This window comes from Rhea pennata, chromosome 1 (genome assembly GCF_028389875.1).
Source record: "Rhea pennata isolate bPtePen1 chromosome 1, bPtePen1.pri, whole genome shotgun sequence".
Lineage (NCBI taxonomy): Eukaryota > Metazoa > Chordata > Aves > Rheiformes > Rheidae > Rhea > Rhea pennata.
The window spans coordinates 188,539,032-188,561,408 of NC_084663.1; the positions used below are offsets into that span (position 1 = coordinate 188,539,032).

Consider the following 22,377-nt stretch of genomic DNA (forward strand, 5'->3'; position numbering starts at 1 on the left):
AGGATAGTCTGAGAGGGAGCACCATTTTGCTGGAAACATAATACTCCATTTCTTCCTGTCTGAGAGTAAAAGCTCTCTAACTGAATATCATTAAGGTAATATTTGCATTTTTGCAATGTGGAAGGGCTCATCTGTACCTTTGTTTTCCCAGTCGCAAGGTAGCACTAGCCAATGGCAGTCACATCCAGCAGTCTTCTGGTAGGAACTCCAGATTTGGAATCGCAGATTACTCCTTGTACCCTTGACACTACATGTCTTAGTCCATACACCCAAGGTGAACAGAAAATGGCTTTAGTATACTACGTAGTGTATGTACTTGATTGCATTCAAGTAAAGATGATGGTAAATATGAAGACTGTGGTAGAGCGGAGCAAGTCACAGTATTTCAAACTGCTGAAGGAGTCGTATTTATTTTCTATTTCAACTCACAGCATTAGGAGATGGAAATAGAAAATACCATGTGCAATAAATCCTTTATTGTGTGTGCATAACTTGTCACTCCTAAAGCAACCATTATATCTAAAATAAGACTTTTTCAGGTTCCAGATTCAGAAAGTGGCTATTTTTATAAGCATCTATGATCTTCAAAAGCTGTTAGAGAACAGCCATACTGCAAGGAATGTAGAAAGCAAATTTCCTATCTCATTAATATTTTCCTGTTTTGGAATTTTTCCCATCCTACAGAGGGACTCCTGATGTGTTTTGGACTTGTTTCACTTTGCATAACCAATTAAATATTCACTGACACAGGGACATTTCTCTCAACCCATATGTGTGCCTCAACCTCCAGGTTCCAGAGACAGCTGCTTTCTAACCTAATTAATATTACTTATTTATTTCCAAAAAAGTGGAACTGCTCCAAATGGAGAGAACAAAAAGAACATCATAAATGGACAGTGATTTTTGAAGGGAAACTATTTTATTGAATAATTACTGCCTGACTCTAGTCTATATCAAACCAGAGTCCCAAATTTAAGGGGGCGGGGAAACAACATATGCGTGCTTAGAATAAATATAAACCAAAAAGATGTTTTTTATTAAAATGATGGGTTTAGGAAAACCTATGGATTGCCACCAAATTATAGTAGAAGGAGTACTGGTGCTAGTTTACAGTATTGAATTTTATAGCAAAAGAAACAGATTGGCCTGAGTATAAGAATAGGAGAACAATGACACAAGAGGAAGCTATTCCTAATGAGTGAGTGACCTCTTTAAATGAAACCCTCACCTGCAGACAGAGCTACATCTACATCTCAAAATTTTGCTTTTAGCTGAAGACTTTCTGTGCTTGACGACATGAAACCAACAAAGAAGGTTAAGAACAAACTGGCCTGGGTCAGTTATTCCCCGTGAAGATTTCTTGCACCATCTGCTAAAACATCTTTTACCATACTGGGTACTTGTCGAGGTGTCGTCTGATTCTACACGACAATTTTGTGTTACCTACAGGGAGTAAATGAAATGAAACTGGTATACTCTAGTATGCCATATCCATATGGTATCTAACACCATTTAGACTTGCAATCTAGATTTTACTACATGTAACATACTTTCCAAACCCAGGAGGTAGGGGAGGAGTAATGAAGCAAAGAGAGGTATATAAACACTTCAGAATTTCCAGGCTGGAAATTCCCCTTTTGATGACTGTCCTCCCTGCAGTGAGTGAGTAACAATTCAGTGTCATTCTTTGACCATTTATAATCAAGACTATTTGTTGGCAAAGTACATACACCCTATCAGGAATAGGGAGATGGGGAAAGAGAGGGCTGTGTGATCCACACTACAGTGTTGTGAAATAACTAGTTGAAGTCATGTAGCTATAGACCTGATCTGCAGTTTGAAGAGTGTTTATTCTGTATTTCCTAGGAAGGTCTTTGGATCTAAGAAATGCATGACAAACTTGGCCTGAGACTAAAAAGTTCCCATAGCAATCATACATTTCCTTTAGAGTCCCATTCCAGGTATGACAATACCAATTAAAAATGGGAAGCAATTCCCTATTTCCTAATTATTTAAAGAAACCACTCTTTTCAAAAAATAATCTTGACTGTAGAAATCAGGCTGCCATTAGATGCAGAGAAATCGTTAACATCATCCGTATCAGGGAGACAGATTGTTCTTGCCTGTCTCAACCTCTATTTTCCTTACAGTTCTACAAGACAGAGTAAAAGGTACATCTTCCCTGGCATGAATTTTAGTATCGATTGAAGCTATGTTTAACCAACTACTGCAGATATATAGATGCCAACTTGGATAAAAACATGTTTCTTAACTTACCAATGAAACTTTTAGCTATTTCTCTCTATGGCTTTGCTCGCGCTGCAAATGTGGTACAAGACATATACCCTAGCTCTCTGCAGATTCTCTCCTTTGGATAATTAGGCGTGAAAAAGAAGGAAGTCAGCTCGACTACATTTTTCACAATTCATTTGTGAGTGTACAAATGTGTATACAGACTCCTCTCTGCAGTGGTCTGTCTTATCCTTTGGATGCTCTCTCCTTACGTGCTTTTCGGACATGTGAAGCTGCACATTCAGAGCAGTTGATCATTGAAATTGCATCAAGTTTAGTAAAACTGTGAGCTTCTATTGTTCCAAAAACATGAGAAACCAGGAGAAAGTAGACAGCAACCATAACTGTCTGCAACTAGTTTGCTCCCATGTCCTGTCATTTCAACACAATAGCATGATTAATACAGAACAAAAGTGATCATAAACATTTTTTCCCTCAGAGCTAGGTATTAGTACATAAGAGGAATGAATCCTAGCTGCCCAAAGACAGTGTTTCTACCTTTCTGCAGGAAATTTTGTGACTACAGTGCTGTGGAATAACTAGTTGAAGTCATGTCGCTATAGACCTGATCTGCAGTTTGAAGAGTGTTTATTCTGTATTTCCTAGGAAGGTCTTTGGATCTAAGAAATGCAGTTTTTCAGAGCTGCTATGGGCAATTATGCTGGAAAGCATATGGATAAATTAGACTGAGGTTATTTCATGCTTGAAACACTATTCTGAAACACTGCAGTAGCTCTTAGAATACCCTTATGATTTATCCTATCAATGCACCTGCCATACATTTGCTTTTTGCCTGATTATCTAGCATGAAGTTGGAGAAACTTTCTGTACATCTGTACTCTAAACCAAATATCTGTTGTTGTGGTTACATGTACTAATGCACATTACAAAATAGCCAAAATCACTTCCTCTAAGACATATGTGTTTATACATGCATATATAAAAATAAATAAATAAGAGAAGAAAAAAAGAAATCATCACTTAGATTTTTTTATTTTTTTTATTATAATCTAGCCACTGTTTATTTTTGAAACAAATTAGAAATGAAAGGGTTGGTTCTGATGCCACGGGAAATTTATGTGTCTTTGAATTTTACTCAAGCTCACAAACATGTGATAAAACCCAGGATGCTTAATTTTATTTTTCTCATCTGTACTCATTTTCTTGCATTTCTGCCTCCCGCAGAGAAACAGAAATTGAGATAAGATTGTTTAAACAACAACTCTTAGAGACTGTCTCCTGTTATTTCCCCCTAAATGGGTCCTATTTTAGCAAATGTCCTCCAGACTTTTCTAAAACACTTTGGCAACTACATGAAATAGATGATCAACATAAACATGTGCACATTAAGAGAGGCATCTGATTCAAAGCCCACCTTAACATTTAGCTTTCAAAGCTTAAGCGTTGACTGTTTGAAATTCTGCTGTAGGTGATATCTATAAGCTTATAGAAGGCTTTGAACCCAAGCCTCCCATGTCAGGCAAAGATACTAAATGCCACACAAGGATGCAGGAATAGGAATACAGGCTGTAGGTTATTGTGAGCAATTCTTCCACTTTTGTCATCCCAGGAAAGCTTCAGCCGGTGTACTGTGTCCAGTGCTGGGTGCTGTGCAGCTTAGATAGGGATCCCAATGAAGAAGATGTGGAGGAGAACACTGGGAATCTAGAAAACAAGACATACAAGGACATCTACTTGAGTGAACAGTATTTTGTATTATTAATTCCAAAGAAGAGAAGACAGAGGAGTAGAATAGCCTGCTGAGTCACCATTGTTAGTGGAAGTAGAGAGAGTCCTCAAATACCAGCTCTACAGACTTTTGCCAGGAGAGAAGTATGGATGGATGGTATTACCCGTAGGAGAAGAAAGGACCAGATAACTTCTTGACACTCATTCCAGCTATAGTTTCCCATTCCATCCATACTGAAAGACTTACACCTGCAGTTATCTGGATATACTGCTTCCTGGAATAGCTGCATAGCTGTCGTTGACTATTTCCACACACGAGTCAGACCGCAGGGTCTTCCATTTCTTACAAGGCTATCACATACTCCCCTCTGCCTGGAGCAGGTTACAGCCCCATCTCTCTATTCCAAAGGGGCAGTTTGTGTGGGCCACAGGTGCTCTGGATCTTGCAGAAGGGCTGGGCAGTTTGGAGCGGGAAAACACAAAGAGAACAAAAAATTCAACCACTCAAACAAATCCATTTTGGCTGACCTGAAACTCTCTTTAAATTGAGATAAAATCATCATGGAATCTGGAATTAAAAAAAAAAATACTACAAGTGTTAGAACACTTGTTTTGCCATTTCCATTTCCAGCTCTGCTTTTGATAGTCCAGTGGTTAAGACATTTGCCTGAAGATTTGAGTGCAGTTCTTTTCTGCGCTTGACTCTAAGGAGGTCTTGGTATCAAGACCTCCAGCTTCTCAACATTATACCCTCAGGCTGGCTCCAGAGTAATTTCCTCTTTTTTTTGTGTGTGATCCAATAAATATCTAAGTGTATAATGAAAAAGGAGGCAACTTCAGCAGGAAAGACTGAGAAAAGTTCACCTCATAGTAGGGGCTTGGGGCATTTTCTGGGTGTGTAAGAGATATCCAATTCGTACTCTCAAGCAGTTAGCAAAATAATTTAAATATAGCTCAGGTGATCATCCTAAACACAAGGCTTCAAACAGAAGTGAGGTAGAACTGCTGGCTTCATCTACAGTGCTAAATAAAATAAAATAAGAGAAAGAGCTTGAGCCCTAATCTCCACAATGCTTAACAGCTATCTTGCTCCCTGGGTTTCTTTTGAACATCTCTAATGATCTCTCTCCAAGATGAATCTACTGAAGAAAGATCTAGCTCTAAACAACATGGACTGAGACCAGTTTATGCCACTAAACCTGAATGACAAGGGTCAGTTCTGGCCTTTTTCTGTTCATTAATATTGACATAGCTACTGTGACCTCCTCACTAGTTTTCCACATGAAAGCTAAATTCCTGTTGAATCTGACCGCTTGTTTTTATATTAAAAAGTCAAAAATGCACAAAAAACAATCTCCAGAAAGTAGTTCCAGCTTTCAAATATCCCTTCCAAAATTGTCTTGGCCCAATATTTCAGGCTGACTCAAAATTAATTTATATATATAAATATTTCAGTTCTGTTGTCAAAATCTCCCCCTCCCACCCCACCCCCCAAAAAAGGAAAGAAAATCAGTAATTTACACATTCCTTTCCTTCAAAGAGATTTCCTTTAGGAGTCTGTGGAAGCCTGTCTGTGGCTATGTAGAGACTGCATCTTCAAAGCAACATATTACCTATTCTTTCCTCAAAGGTACAAAGCATTTAAAGCAAAGCATAAAGTCAGTAACAGACCGACAATGCTTTGGTTTGCTTACACTTATGCTTCTCTGGGCCTCTCTAACCCCATTTCAGACAAGTGGAAGTTTCTCTTAGTGTCCATAGCACCTGTGCACTGTAGGCTGTAATGCCCTAAACACTGCCCTGAGCTGGCTTTGCAGTAGTTAGCTTTGGTAGAGATAGCTATTTCCATTTCTGGACTGCCTGTTTTAAGTATCTGCTAGACTCCCTAAAATCAATTTAGGTATCCCTGGATTACACTGAAGACGTGCCCTGCAACCCTTTGTTTTCCCGTTCTAGGTTCTCTGTTTTGTATTCCGGACAACCCCTCCAACCTCAGCCCACCTCAAACATCTCCTTTCTCATGGTAATTTATGTTTCAACTGGTTATGTCTAGCCTTTGGAGGAATAATTCCTTTTAGACTGATTGAGGCTAGCTAGGTGGGTGGATAGCTTCTCCTTTCAAGTAGAGATGGGAAAAAGATGACAAAAGCTTAATCAAAGCTGTGTAATTAATGCTACTTTATCTATATAATCACTTGTCCTTAACCATTTAATTATTTAAAAAGCCATTTATAGCTTCCCTGTATTTAACCCTGTGCATTCAGACAGGAAATCAAAGCTGAACAACGAAACCAAGCCATCTCTAACATTATTCCTAGTCAACAAAATCAACATTTTCCTAGCCAATCACAATGAACATTGCTGTATTATGTATAATTACAGTTTGCTCATCTTTTTTACAAACACTCAGCCTTCTGATGTACTGATTTTGCAAATTCTTAGTCAGTTTAGATCTTACTCCATCTTTTCATGAGCCTGAGAAGCACTTGGAAGCAGGACTCTCCCCCAGTTCTTTTGAGTCATCCCCTCCAGCTAAGGCTTGAAATCGGTACTAAAGGGTTCCAAAGGAAACTGCATGCAGCTCAGTCAAACTGAGAAACATCCCAATTAGGAACTGGGAGAATAAAGAGACGAGCAAACAAGAAAAAAAAATGAAATCTCATTTAATGATACCCTGGGAAAAAAAAAAAAAAAAAAAAAAAAAAAAAAAAAAAGATTCTGGCACCTTTCCCATCCACCTCTGTGAGGAAAAGGCAGAGTTCTTTGGTGAAAAAAATGTGAGCACAGCTACATGCTCTTCCAGCACACATCCTCTTCATTAGTATAAACTTTGACATTGCTTTCAAATCAGTTGCTTCTGGGAAGCTGCTTCTGGGAAGCAGCTGCAATCCCTCAAGAGCAAGAGATAATCATTGAGTGTGGTCCCATGGATGTGAGTGGGAGTTTTGACACAAGTGGACACTCCTAACGAGAATTCAGACCACACACTGGGGCAAGCAGGGGTTGTGCTCTGTACTGATGACTTCAGAGAGAGGGAGTCCCATCAAGGCTGTGGGCATCCATGAATCACTTGGCGGATATAAGTACCCTGAGACCCTGGCCTCAGCATCCCTGATACCCTGGAACTGAGAGGGTGCTTGGGAGACCTTATTTATTGACTCCTTTTCTGGCCACAGTATGATGGCTTGATTGTCTGACCAATGCATCAGTTTACATTTTTCTGTATTACAGTGGGTGTTAGATGCATGACAGAGCAGAGTGCAGACCCATGATGCTTTGGTGGGTGAGTTTATAGGCGGTAACATGGTTTTTGTGAATATTGGGCACCAAAGGAAAAAGAAAGCTGCGGTACAAAGTGTCTTTCAGAGAACAGGCCATCTGGCTTCACTGCAGTATATTTGTTAACTCTCCAGCCTATTACTGTTTCCCTGCTGGGTGACACATGCTGAATCTGTCACACATCTGAGACAAAATTATAAATAAACAGTGGTGAATTCAAATAAAACAGAAAGTTCCTTAACCAAATGCATAGACTTAGAGGAAGCAAAACAGGATCAGAGAATCAAGTGCTTGTTCTTTTGTGTATAGGGAAGAAGTTTTCTACTCTACAGTGGAAAGGAGACTCAGATATTTCCGCAGAAAGATGCTGCTCCTTTCGTGAAACTGGAGGCCTTGTAACCATTGCAGGTACAGATCTAAAGGCACTATTACTGGTGGTTACCTGGACTTACTGGCGCCTCATCCACAATCGTGGCCCCATTCTGCTGTTCAGTGGTATGTGGCGAGAAACAATGTGTAGTCATTCAAGTTTCAAGAGAAACAAGGGCAGTGGGAAAGAGGAGAGGTGAAGTCCAGTAACAAGCTAGTGAGAGGAAAAGGAAACAGGGCGGGCCCCACTCATTTTTTCAGCATCAGAAAGCTGGAGAAAAAGGACATGGCAAATTCCTAACAGCCATTTTTAGCTGTATGCTGGGTCTACTGTGAACAGTATTTCAATAAAGTGATACTTTATAGTGATACCTCCTGGGAAAGTTAGAAGAAGCTTCCTATGGGCTTGTGAGTCAAAAGGTCATGTTAACACTGGCTGCAAGCCACCACTCCATATAGGCAGCAGCTTTCTCTAGACTAACAAGGCAACGGGCCACGTTAACTGGGATACTCTACTCTTTTTTTCATTCCCTAATGAAAAAGTCTCCAGCATTCAATACCTAGACAAACAATATTGGAAAACAGTGAAAAGTTGTTGCAAGTTAGATTTCCCAGCAGAGACAGTGCATTTGCACAGACTACAATGCTCAAAGGCCAGCAGCTGGGTTATTAAAAGATTAAAGTATTATTCTATTTCACACAGTCTTCAAAAAACAAACACCCTATGTGTCTGATTTTGCCCACTTTAACTTTTTGCAGCTTATTTGAACTCACAGTACACGAGTGGAATTACTTTGGCTGTTGCTAATGAGAGTAAAAGAGAAGCTGGGCTCATGCTGGAGGAATGGGTGTATCTTGAGGCATAATTAGAGTCATGGTGTGTATGCGTTTGTGCATGTACAAACTATACTGCTAGAATCACCCCTCCCAACACACACATGCAGACACACACACATAAGATCTTGTAGTGCTCATTTTTAAATAGAAAACTAGCAAGAAGAAAGTCACAGGAGCTACTAAGACTGATGTGCAGTATCACGGTGAATCTAAGCTGCTTTACGAACTCTTTTAAGAGCATTCTGCTATCGAAAGGGGAGGTCCTCCACTCTCCACGGCTGGCTCCAGATTTCTGCTCACTCCCTGGTGCCAGGAGCTGAATCAGCTCACTGAATATCCTAAAAGCTAATAACAAAGTAGCTGGGATCACCAAAGTGTCGGGAAAGAACAGCCAGTCTTGAGAACATAGGCACAGTGGGGCAGAACAGCCCTGTTCGCAGCAGGAGAGTTTTAGGTTGACATAAGGTGGCTGCAAGACATCACCCTCATTTTGCTCTCTTTTACATCCATTTTTCTCAAGAGAATCTCACTCAGAGTCATTGGAGTTCCAGTACTGACATATTCATCCAAGATATCCAGCCAAGCCATTCTGGGTTAATCACAGCATACTCATGCCCAAGTTTCAGTTGAATATTTTTTGAGATTACGCACTACTGTTAGTGTTAAATTCAAACTTGGAAACATGACAAGCTCCCTTCTTAATTGCTCCTGAAAATCCCTGAAGGACCATTATGAAAAAGCTGGTTAGAAGCATACATCTCTCTGCTGACTATGTAAGCAATCATACTCACTTTTTAAAGCAATCCAGTGTGCTCACATATTGAGGGGGGAGCAACACAGAGCCAGGAAACTAAAAAATAAAATCAAATAGATAGAGGAATCGGCATCTCTGGGCTTGCCCCAAGGCATCTCCATTGCCATGATGTTGTGGTGCCGCCCACGTTTTCATTGTCTGTGCACTCACCTTGGATGCGGGAGGCTTGGGTCTGGGGCCTTCCACAGCCTGCCGAGATTTCCCAGCTTTCTTGTGCCAGAGGACCGTTCAAACCTGCAGGCAGAGAGACACCTGGAAAGGGAGCAAATTTCTCCTCTTCCTGAGAACAACATTCACAGGGCCAGAGAAAAGCAGGCAAAAGGGAGCCCAGGAGGCAGCAGACCTGGAGCTCTTGGCCCTACTTTACAGAACAATAAATACACTTCTCTTTTCAGGTAATAACAAAAAGTCTCCACTCTGCTGCCCTTTTAAGCACACAGAGAGTCTTGCAAAGGCATAGAGTTAACATGCTCTTCTGAAATGCCAGTGCCAAATGACTTGTACTGGATTCAGGCCATATAACCATCATCTGGAACTGGGTGGTACTAGTAAAAAAGTGGTTTGAGCTAGTCTTTGAAGATGTATGTTCTCAAGTCTTAGATAAGGTTTTTGAATAGAGCCATTTGAGCTGTGATTTACTTGTTCTTTGCGCCAGCAGAGGTCTTTCTTACCCAATAAACCTTCGAGACTGTTCCTGTTGGCTGGAGTGACTCTGCACATACCTGACTCCCCCGCCCCGAGCGGAGGCCAGGGTCCAGCAGAGCACGTTCACAGAGGTACGTAGACACCTTATCCCAGGGGTCTGAGCGAGAGGCCCTGTGTACCTCCCGACGTGCTGTGGGAATGGATTCAGGCTTCCTGCGAGAACCCACCAAGCGAACTTCCTGTGAACCGGCACAAGCGTTGCGGTACTTGCCTCCCTCTCGCATACCAGACAAGCCAGGCAACAATTCTGTCAGGACTCAAGTTTTATATTTCTGCCGCACCAGAGGCCCCTAGCATGCAGCAGGAAAATAAGTCAGGCAATGCGGCTGCTTAAAGTTGAGGCTGTTTTCTATTATTCAGGTCAGAGTTCGCTTTCTGGTCTGCAGGGAATCAGACTCCAGGATCAAACGCTTGTCTCAGTTCGGCATCGCTCCAACAGATGTGTAAGGGGATTTTACTTGTGCAGAGACAGATTTGTCCCCAGGTTCCCCTAGAGAGAGATACTCAGCACGTTCTGGAAACCAGGAGCAACGGGTATTCTTGTTGGAGTGAATTATGTTTGCCAGATTTAATTTATTCAAATCAGAAACATATTCACCCATTTCCTATTATATATTGTTTATAAAATCAGCAATGCAGCATCTCCAGTGATCGTGAGCCAAATGCTGCACATGACCCGTTTTGGGATTCAGGCTGCAACAGGAAACTCAGCTTGGAACAAGAATTTTCTTTCAAATGAACTTCTGAAACTAGATCTACATTGTGAAACATTTGGATATTGAGCAATGGAAGAATGTGGAACATAAACACTAGCGACTGCTTCCTTTGAGCGTTAGCAAGCTTCAGCAAGCAGGCTGGGTGCTGCAGTGGTACAGGGCATGTAAGGAGCATAGTCAGAGTGCAAATCTTGTAGGTGCACTATTTAAATTGCACCAACTCCTCCTAATTGCTAGTGTGAGTGAAGCACTTTTAAATGAAAATTGGTAATAGTATCTTCAGCTTCTCAGGGCCCTATAACAGTCCTTTGTTTACTGCCTATGTTTTTGGTAGGAAGTAATATTTAGCTGTTCAGCTGTTATCAGGTACATCTTCAATGTTCTGCTCAAAGAGATCTAATTTAGTCAGGGATTACTTGGACACCCCACTGAGACACACTAGGATTTGACTTGCAGGCAAAGAAAAGAGGGCGTGCTCTTTATGGGCTAGAATTCAGTAATGGTCCAAAGCTACAGGGAGTCAGCTCAGATCTCAACAAAATATATTGCTGCCCCATCAAAGCAATCTAAAGAACACCCTGCCTTCTGGAAACAATTCTGAGCCAGCATGTCAGCAGTAAAGAAGACACCTTTTTTTTTTTTTTTTTTTTTTTTTTTTTTTAAGTAAATGTCCCTAAACTTTTATTTGACTAATGATGCAGATTTCTAAATTATACAAATTATACGTGTCAGCAATAGCTTTGATCTGTCCAAGGGTGGATTGACAAGTAAAGCCTCAAGCAAGAGTGGGACACTGCATTGCTTGTGCAGAGAGACTGAGTTAGAAGTTCTCTCTTTAACTAGGCTCACTGCCAGAATATGAAACCAGCTGTGAGCTTTAGAGTCATCATCGTGCTGCAATGAAATCTTTAAATAGCACATTGACCTTCAGAGTGGTTTTCCCAAGGACCCCCCCCAAACCTATCTTCATAGCAATGACAAGGCCACTACAGCCAGCTTAATGCACTCATGCTCATCCCTAAGGAAATAGTAAACTGGCAAAAATGAAGAGGTAAAAACTAGGAGACAAGTGATTATGTGTTGTGTGTGGAGCAAACACTCAGCCCTAATACTTTTCTCTTATTGGGGAGCACATGGAGTGTATGAGAATTTTCTGACTGGAGAATAAAAATGAAGGTGCAGTGGCATCCATATTTATTGGATGCCTGAAAGATTACTCAGGTTTTTGAGTTAGGCTACACTTAAAATTTTATTACTGAAGTATAAATGTCTCCAGAAAGTACTATTATATAATACCTTCTTGCCTTCTGATTTTCTTATGTTCTGTTCTCACTTAATCCCCTGAAATATTACATTCCAGCTTCTCCCAAAATACATAGAAATCCACATGGCAAAAGAATGATGATTTCTCCCAGTCCACAGGAACAGGATTTGAATATGTTCTTTCTTTTTCACTTTCTCTTACATCCCCAGTCATGTTCAAAATACTGGCAGCAAAGGAAACATGGATCCTCATCCCAGTACAGACAATGGCAAAACTTCTACCGACTTCAAGGAGGCTACAAATTTACCTATAGTCCACTATGGGAAAAAAAAGATGTTAGGCAAAATCCTTTCTTTTTTGGAAATTCAATTCCTTTCCTTGCTCTATTTGCCTCTTTTTTTAGACCAAAGAGTCTTATTGCTTTCCAGTACAGAGCCCTTTCTGTGAAAGGTGTTTCAGACTAGTCCAGCAACCAGGTGCTGTGGGAGTGGATGTTTCACTATGTGGCTGTGATTTAGTAAGCAGAGCTGACAATGACATGTAACTGGGTGGTACAGATCCCACTGAAGATGAGCCACCTAGAGAGATCCCTAAGGTCCCGTGGAGATAAAGCTACACTAAAGCCCTTCCACAATTAATCTGTTATTTTTGCCTTTATAAGATAAATGAAAGTGGGCACAAACAGATTATGGAGGGAGGAGAGTGGGAACACCTTAATTAGCATATATGTCTGAAATATTTCTAAGATCTGTATCTATATATATATAAAACAAGGATGGAACAAACGCTCTTCACTCTCTTCCCTAAGAGGTCACTGTGTTTCTGTTATCCAAATGACTCAAGCTTAATTCTTAATAAAGGTCTTTGAGATTTGTCTTAGTTTAAAGCATCCTCTTAAACAAGCCCAGGAACAGACTGACTGCCTTCGTATCTTCATCTAGGACCGAGCTTAATGAGACACTCAAGCAACTGCTTTTTTTTTTTTTTTTTGTATTTGAGCCCAGAGTATCCTTAACCCTTGGGGTTATGCTCTGTAGCAGACCCCTCCCAGAGACCTGTCATTTAAGTGCAGGACAAGAGATGAAGGAGTGAGGACAAGTAAGCTGTGAACCAGCAGAGATCAGTCTGACGAGCAGCAGTCTCAGCACCTGCCCAGCTTATTTCTGGTATTAGGCTAGAGGAGTTTGGAAGAGACTGTAAGTTACAGATACATGTTGGGAACTCCTCATAGGGAGGAGAGGCAGCATGAAAACATATGGTCTTGCACTTAATAGAAACACATGTAAGTGGGAAATTGGAGATGCTGATAGGTAAGCATAAGGTCAATGAAGTCTTTGCATGCTTGAAGTTAGGCAGTGGCTGAAAAGCTGTCATAAAGCAATTGCTTACAACTACAAAATGGAGTAAAATGCTGTCAGAGAGATCTTGTAACATTTTGGTTCCTATCTTCCAGACATACTTATTCTTATCCCTATTTTTATACACAGGAGGAGACCCATTGACTTGGTTCTCCAGTCCCCACTTTATAGGTTCAGCTCTGCCAGGTCTAAGCATTCTGCCCTTGACTCAGCAAAGCAATTGTGTTTGTTTTTAATCAAGTGAGCATACCTTTAATTTCATAATTCTTGCATGACATATTGTTTAATGGATTTACTGTTATCACAGATATCATTGTTACTTTTCACTTTTTAAATTTTCCTTCACTTCCTGACCTTTTCCCTCTAATCCTTTCTGGTAACATATATACTATTAAGTATTATATCTTTTTGCTTCTCTGAGTTTGCATGGACCTTTAATCCACAGTGAAATGATATACAATAATTAACTGATATTACTGTATAATTTCCTTCTTTCTTATTAAAGGAAGACAGATCTCTGTTTCATAAACCTACATCATCATTAAGGTATTCCAAAATGTACTCATTAAGAAGAATTATGTAGACAATTAAAAATTCTTGTTTAATTTCTCCCTTTTACTCATGGTTAAGAATGTGAATGAAATAAACACATAAGTTACTGACACAGTTCTGTGCTGAAATATTGAATGCTTTGCCAGACAGCTTTTCTGTTACAAGAAAATACTGAAATTAATTATATTATTTTCCTCATTAGTTATCCTAGGTGAATAACTTCTAGGTATTTAACATATCGAGTATAAAATATAGCAGCTATATTCACTCCCGCTATGATATTCAGAGGAGATATTGCTTGTGAAGAGGAAGTTTATGTAAGTCCATGCAGTCTTAGCCTCACTGATCTAAAATTAGATCTCCTCTGGGCTTTGACTACTATATAAAACCTGGTCAAAAATTAAGAGATAGTAGCTCTTTGATGTCCAGCTACTATCTATGAGGTGGGCTTTCTTGGAGCTCCCTTCCTTTCACAAGCTAGTTGTCCACATCCATCCTTTTACCTCATTTTTATTTCTAATTCTAAACCAGGCCAGGTGTTTCGTAGGTCCTCCGATGCATCATAATGACGTATGAACAACCCTACTTTGTCAGCTGACAGGTTCATCTGGCCTAACACCTGGTTTCTGACAGCTACCGATAGCAATGGCCAAGGAAGAAGTAGAACAACGCATTTGTCCAAAATGCCTGCAGAAAACTGTGACCGAGACACTTCTGTGCCCAGAAGTGCTGTCTTTGCACATCGTTAGCACTGCATATTCTTTTTCAGTCTAATTTGTCCGGTTTCTTTTTCTAACCCTTGTAAACTTTTAGCAATTGCAGTGCTGAAGTTCGTAAACTTGAGTGCATTTTAGCAGGCATTCTGATTTTATCAGGAGTTCACACTTATCTATAAACATAACTGAAAAAAAAGTTTGCTTATAATGGAAAACAATCAGATCTGCCACATAGAGGAACAACCCTGGGACAATCTGTGCCCCAGGCATAGGGGCCATCAGCCTGGCTGATGACAGGATTTAAGACCTGTTGTTGACCACAACATTGGTAGCTATTTTCAAACTGTTGAAAAGTTCTGTAGTTTGACCATGTATCAAAAAAGCACACTTTGTGGATCACGAACAGAGGTGACAGTAACAAATCCCCCCAAAACATTGAGTTAAATCTGATGATTGTTATGTTTTTTGTTAAAAATTAAACCTTCATTTCTTTGCTAGATGAATGCCTTCTTTTGTTCATTATCTAGAAGAGCTCCATTTCTTTTAGGTAGTGCTTGGTAGATGAATGATGAAAACCCTGGAGCATGGATTTTCTAGCATTATATTTTACAACAAAGTATTAATGACCAGATCACTTTCTAGACTGATACCATTATTTATTTGATCCATAAACCATTTGGCCAGAGGCAAATAATGGATGTTTTCCTACCCAGACACATTTATGAATATTCTGTCAGAATATAAATAAATATAAGGAACTCAGAGCTAAATCTGGGCTTTTGTAAGACCCATGCCACAGGATGTCAAGAATTTCATGCAGATGAGCCAAAACTACCCTAAATCGGCAGTGTCACCTCACAAATCTTATAAAACTAGTCAGTTATAAAAACAACATTTTTCTGACATTCCTTCCCATGACACCAGAACTGCATCAGTAACTCTGTCTTATTCTCCAAGAATATGCAAAATTTGGAATTTGAAAAATTGGAATCCTTTTGAATACTTTGGAGTGAGCTGCTTCTATATTTTCAATTGTAAAAACAAAAAAAACAAAATAATGATGTTTTTCAGCCCTTATTTTATTATGTCTCTTGAAAACTCACATTACTTGAATGATTGTATAGCTAATTTCCCAAAATATCTGTTATGAAAAACGTGGGGTTTTTCTCCTCCTCCCCTCCTCTCTGCCAAGTGGTTTACAAATATACTGTAGTCTATACAAAGAGCTTTGTATATTATGATTAAGGGATTGGAGCGCCTCTCATATAAGAAGAAGCTGAGAGCTGAGACTGTTCAGCCTGTAGAAGAGAAGGCTCAGGGGGATCTTACCAATGCTTATAAATATCTAATAGGAAAGTGTAAAGAAGATGAAAAACACAAGGAAACACTTTTTCACTGTGAGGGTGGTTGAACACTAGAACAGGTTGCTCAGAGAGGTTACAGAGTCTCCATCCTTGGAGATATCTAAAAAGACAGCTTACTCTTCCTGTTCCTGCCTGAGCAGGGGGTGGGGGGTGAGCTAGATGATCTCCAGAGGTCCCTTCCAAATCCAGTTACTCTGTGAGTCTGTTTTAAACACTGTATTCACTCAGTCAGTGTTCATTGCCTGGCAGTCAGCTGCATTAAGAGAGGCAGAATAGGTGACTCAGAGGTTTGGACATGGCTTGTGGTTTCACTTCACACAGCCCACAGACACATGATTTTTTTCCACATTATTACTGAATTATGCTACAGTGAATCTTAGTGACCCACAAGGAAATGATTTTCTACACTCAGCAAAGCAGACCACTGTCCACAAATTCCCCATTTTCTGTTTCTCCTGTCTCTATTAAAAACATTACTCACTCAGGGGGAAAACACATACGGCCTTGCTCTGAGGTCACAGTGAAATGATAAAGGTCATAAAAACATTATAAACACAAAATTACCAGCTGGAAGCATGAAGCCCATAGGTTTAAGGATACGCCTAGCTTTAAAACCAGGACATTCCCCACAGACACACGATCTTAATATTTATCAATCAAGGGGCTTGAGCCGAGGACACAAGAGTTGTGCATGAGATTTCTCTTGATGGTCAGGAGAAAAGTGGCAGGTGCTATGGGAAAGAGGGACTGGACACAGTCTGATGCACATTGAGAAAAAGCATGTTACACCCTCACAAAGGCTGGCGTGGTCACCTGTGTCCTCCACCAAAAGGCAGGAGATGCAAGTGAACTGGTGTATGTGTCTCAAATACCAGTCAGGGTGGTCTTCAGGGAAATAATCAGGAAAGCCAATGCTTAATGTCACTGAGGGCCCTACTAACAGCCTTTCTTGCCTTAAAATCACCACGGTCTCCTAAGTAAACTTTTCTGCTAGGCTAGAAAAGAGCTGCAAAGAACTTAAAACAACCAAGCTTCACGGATACAAGTGCCTATTGTCGATAAAGTAGGTCACCGAGGAGTAAACAGACAGGTTGGAAACGCTGTGCCAGTGTGGCTGAAATCTGTTTCATTTCCAGCTCCTGCTGCTCCGAGGAAAGGCACTGAGAGCAGTCACAAGCAAGCTTTTGATGCTGCTGCTCTGCTGCCAAATTATCTCCCTCCACAAGTACAGACAAGTGATAAATACCTTCCCATGGGTCAAAAAAATTTGTCCTGGGCACTGCTGCTCTTTTGGAGGGGCTACAGCCGCAGACAGATGGGAAGGGGCTGAGTGTCATGTTTAATGGTGGTGCTGCTGACAGACACTGACTTGCATGCCCCAAAAGAGGATGCTGATACCAGGAGATAGGCAGTGCACTGCCCGATGTTCAAAGCAGGACAAATTTACCCATTTGTTGGTAATCAGTTCGCTTTGCACAAATAAGCTGTTAGTGCAGCGGGAGATCCTGCAGCTTGCTTTTCTGCCCTGCTGAGCTCCAGCCGGTCCAGACACAAGAGAACCCTGCTGTGGAAGCTGTCTACACCAGTGCTGCAGTAAACCCAGGGTGGTTAGCCTGCAAAAAGCTATGCCACATCCACTGCAGTGGAAACATACTCAAGTCTCCACGTTCAGATAGGAAAATATTTTGCTTACTGCCAGCTGATAGGAATATCTTTTTTTCTCCATAGACTAGGCCTGTCTCATGTAATACTGAGGCTAAGACAGGAACAATCCAGGAGGTTGGCATAAGCTAATGCTTCCAGAGCCAGATAGAGTATTTCATGCAAGGAAAAGAAAATCAATTTTATCTAAATGTATTTTTCCAAGTGAAACTCTTTCTTCTCCAGCAAGCCTTAAGCAAAACAGGAATAATACTGAAGTCAATCTATCTGTTGCAAGTGCTTACTCAAGGTGCCAGGCCAGAAGTATTTGTGTTTAAAATAATCTTTAAAGCATGATATTGACAGCAACTTAAAAATCTCTAGTAAGCAGCAGAACACCACATGTGCAGTCATTTCTTTATAACATCATGCTTCATGGTTTACTCTAATTGGGTTCTGTTGAGGAACAAAGCTTTTGATCATGTCTGCTTTCTTATTTTCCCTCTCTAATCAGTCAAGAAAAAAAGGATGATATGGTATCAAGAATAAAATTAAGATTCTGTGGCTATGCAAATAACAAGAAATTAGCATGGACTAAATTTCAAATGAATATATACATGTATGATTTACAGGAAGGAGAAAATATAGTCAGAATGCAAAATGCTGTGTAATTTCTGTTCGTAGTATAACTCTGGTGTGTTATCAAAGTAAGTGTGGTGCTCTTTAAAATGAAAAGGCGACAAAGTTCACTCTGCAGCCAGTTTTAATTGAAGAAATACAGAAATAGAGGAGAAAGTGCTGATGAAATGATGGTGCATCCCCAAAGGAACATCTAATGGGCATAAACTAAAATATGCTAAATGTTTGGATAGAATCCAAATAAACTTTATGTTTCATATTACTTGCTTCTTTTTGCATCAGAAAATAACACTTTTGCACCTTATTAATGGAAATCAATTAGAAACAGTCTAAAGATCAAATAGAAACCAAGTGAAACGCAGAGCTGACTAGAGGGTCTGAAGGAAATGTGCTTTGTGTTAAGTAGGCTATTAGAGAAAACAAAATATAAAAGCAGTAAGAGCTTCAAAGACATGCAATGGACCAGGTCCAAATTCCCAGCAACACATTGGGCTGGAAAAGATTCACTGAACCGTCTAATTTATTTAACACTTTCAATTCCTAAAACTACATCCCTAGAAAAAAAAAATACAGCATATATTAAAAATTACCTTACATTTATTTGAAATTAAAGAATTGCTGCTGGATTTGAGCTCCTATTTTCCACTTAAAAAACACTTAATATAACCAAGAGCTAAATAGTTTGGGATATTCATAGCAGAGGAATGTAAACAAAAGAAATCCTGGACACTGAAAGATTAAGACTAATAAAGGCTATTGTAAAAAAAAAAAAAAAAAAGAAAAGAAAAAAGAAAAAAAGACTTATACAATTTCATACTCTTTTTCCTCTGCAGAAAAATTCCTCTTTATTTCTTACAAGTCTAAGTTTGTCCCTTGTTTTAAGGGCAAGATGCTGAAGTTAAAGCATACTCCCTCCACATGACGATGCCGTAGTTTTCTGTGCCCCACACATAGGCCACCTTCACTAAGTAAGATATCAGTGTGAATCCTGGGTATGGGTATGAAAAGAAAGGAAGCAATACCTCAGCTTCCATCCAAAGCCCCCACAACTGCAAAGGCAGTAGAGAAGACGTCACATCTCTCCCATCCCTCTGCAACTTTTTCTGCCTCCCTGTTGTTGTGTCCTTCCTGCGGGCAGCTGGGTTTTCGCATGTCTAGGTTCAAACTCCTATCTCCCTAATAAGGAAATCAAAAGCAAATTCTCCGTGAGTTTAAGTAGGTTTGGGTACATTGGCTTCACTGGAGTTGCACTAACTAACTCCAATATGGGCCAGAATCTATTTTTCTAAGCTATTGTGTTCCCCTTTCACTGCTCAGACACCACCTCCTTTGCTGCCTGCAGCAACTGTGCGGAAGGAGCATGGGGCACAGCCAATAATGTGATGATGAAGGGGACCTTCACGTAGGTTTGAGCTGGGGAGGTGCTTTCTAGTGAGGTTCTGTTGCAAGAACTCTTTCACTGAACACGCCACAGACCTGTGGGGAAGGTGATGAGGGCTGTGCTCTGGCCCTCTCCAGCTGTGCCAGTAACAGAGAAAAATCAGGTGAATTCAGAGTATATAAAACCCTACAAAAATGTATGTAAAAGGGATGAAATGTTGGATGAATCAGTGGGGAAAAAAAGCACTGTGCTGTGCGTTCAAACATACTGATCTTGTGTGTATGTGCTTAAACACAGTTATATACCCATGTATCCATGCACACACGCTTTGCAATCTATTTACTGTCCTGGGTCTGCTTCAGCCTTGGGCTCAGGCTAGGGTATGAGCACAAGTGACCTTCATGCCCCCAGGGAAACAAAATTTTGCATAGTCATCTCCAAATCTATCAGAGGGCCTTTGAACCCACACACTGGACTGTACTCAGCGACCTAGAAGTCTCAGAGAAGCTCTAGCTGACGATCAGTGTGGGAGAAGGAAGGGGAAACTTGTACCGTCTGCAGACGAGCGGGAGACTTTTCTCTCCATTGCTGCCCTGCCAGCACTTTTCATCAGCACCCAATCAGCACTACAAACGCTTGAAAAGAAAGAAGCACTTTGGAGCAGGAGTCCTTTTGTGCATCATCCACAGGGGCCCCTAGCTCGCAGGAGTGCCTCTGAGCTACTCACTCAATATAGCAAATGGCGATAGTAAAATAATTTATACTGTTACATTTTTAGCTAGGAATTTTCTCCTTCTTTCTTTCCCTCTGAAACTTGCCAAGCTAGAAATGAAGACAATGGCTTCTTTGTTACCTCTAAAAAGCAGGAAAGCAGAAAAGGTTGATTTTTTTGTTGTTGAAGGAGATGTAAAAGAAATGAAAAAGAATGTTTATATTCCCACAGGTCTTCATGTAGCTCTGAGCATCTCAGAGGAAGGACAATTGCTTAGAGAATATGTAGAGATGTAAAATCCTGGCTCTGCTTTATTCTCGCTGCTGTGCACAGAAACAAGGCACCAGCCAAAATATATGTGTCAGTGAGTGTTTTATATATATATGTGAGAGTAAGAGACAGAAGACAAGGCAAGGAAATAAGAAAAGAGAGAGGGAGAAGATGGCTGACTAGTTAGAAAGAGGATAGAAAATGGAAAAAAAGAGATATCTTTCGTCTCCAGTTTGTTGGAATCAATGTAAATATTTTACTTAAAATATTTTGGTCAAAGATCTATGTTTCTATAAAAATATAGAATTTAAGTATTTTCCTCCTTTTAATAAAATTCAAAATATATGTTAGTGTTTGGATTGTATATCTTTTAGAGGGAAGAGTGAAAAATCAAGAAAAAAATCTGACAGGAAGAGGTAAAAATAAAATAGAAAAGAAAATGAAAAAAATGAAGGGAGGAAACTGTAAATCTGAACATTCTGAAAATTATGTTATTTCTGACAAAATGCATATATCTTTGAACAAAAAAAGTATTCCTATTCAAAACTAACATTATTCTCAATTATTCTGCTCAGTGCCAGGCTCATTTTTCAATGACATCTTGTTATTATTATATATTATGTTCATTATGTGAGAGCTCAGAGGTTCTTAAGCTTCTGTCATGCTGAGTAAGTACAATATTTAGGAAAGATTATCCTCATCTTAAAGAACTGACAGGTTAACTAGGGACAAAATGCAGTAAGTGGACAAAGAACATAAGAAAAGAGGATGGGGAGGAGGAATAAGAGAAGAGACTATGGTGAGAATACAAAGAGCACACAGCTGGATGAAATCGCTAGATATTTCACAAGTGTCTTCTCCTTTGTCTTGTACGTGAACAAGCGGTGGGTTTCAGTGTGTCCCTCAGAGGTCATCTTTTCTGTGACCAGTGGGTACAGTCAGCTTGAGCAGGGATGTGAAAGTCTCAGTGGTAGGCTCTCAGTTGATGCAAGATGCATGAAGAAGGCATACCAAACGGCACACAAGTTAATACCAGGAGACTGGTCAACACTGAAGCTGTCACACACTGAAGAAGGGAAGGAGGATGGATTAAATAGAAATACTGAATGATTTCTCCTTGCACATGGGTACATTTTGAAATTGTATAATGAATAAGGGAAAGAAGCAACTTGCAGACACAGTAGTAACTTCTCTAAGGCCAAAGCAAGTTTGGAATTGCCCTCCATCAGTCACAGTCTCCTGCTCCTCCTCCTGCTGATGTGCTCCTATCACTTATGAGTATAGCTATCATGGAGAAAGGGCGCTAAAGTCTGTCTTCATGGCTGTGTCAAGCTCACAGCAGGCCTGTGCTTGGGCTTGTTCAGTGCCCCATCGCTGGACAGTGGCCCACCTTACCTCTGATTCCTCTGAATAGCTTTGCATGGCAGGAGGAAGAGGGGCTTGGTTTCCCCATCAACACTGGTGTTTGTTTATCCAGACCTGCACAACTTGAGACCCCCCTCATTTGTACTCATTTTCCTTGTATTTGACCTGTGAAGTGTCACATATTGAGCATAGAGCTGCTACTTTGTGCTCCTCGAGGTTAGGGTCATGCCTCCCTCATTTACACAGCTCCATGCCTGTTCCTCTTCCCATGCATCATAACAGTCTGAGACGCTCCTTGCTGCAGCCTCAGCCTCACTGTGTGCCTCCAGGCACTGCCTTGCCTAGCTTACATCCCGTCAGGCACCAACATCTCAGATGCTGGCTGAGAAAGAGTAGCAGGAGGTCTGGTCACAG

The 22,377-nt window shown here is 40.4% G+C and overlaps 1 long non-coding RNA gene across 1 annotated transcript in view; it reads right to left on the reverse strand.

The window, feature by feature from the left end:
• Positions 1 to 3,311: 3,311 nt before the first annotated feature.
• Positions 3,312 to 22,377, reverse strand: part of LOC134140949 (uncharacterized) — a 47,610-nt gene continuing 28,544 nt past the window's right edge. The window contains exons 2-3 of the long non-coding RNA XR_009958511.1: positions 9,431 to 9,514; positions 3,312 to 3,957 (exon numbers count right to left, since the gene is read on the reverse strand). This is a non-coding gene — a long non-coding RNA (uncharacterized LOC134140949). The remainder of the gene's footprint in view (positions 3,958 to 9,430; positions 9,515 to 22,377) is intronic.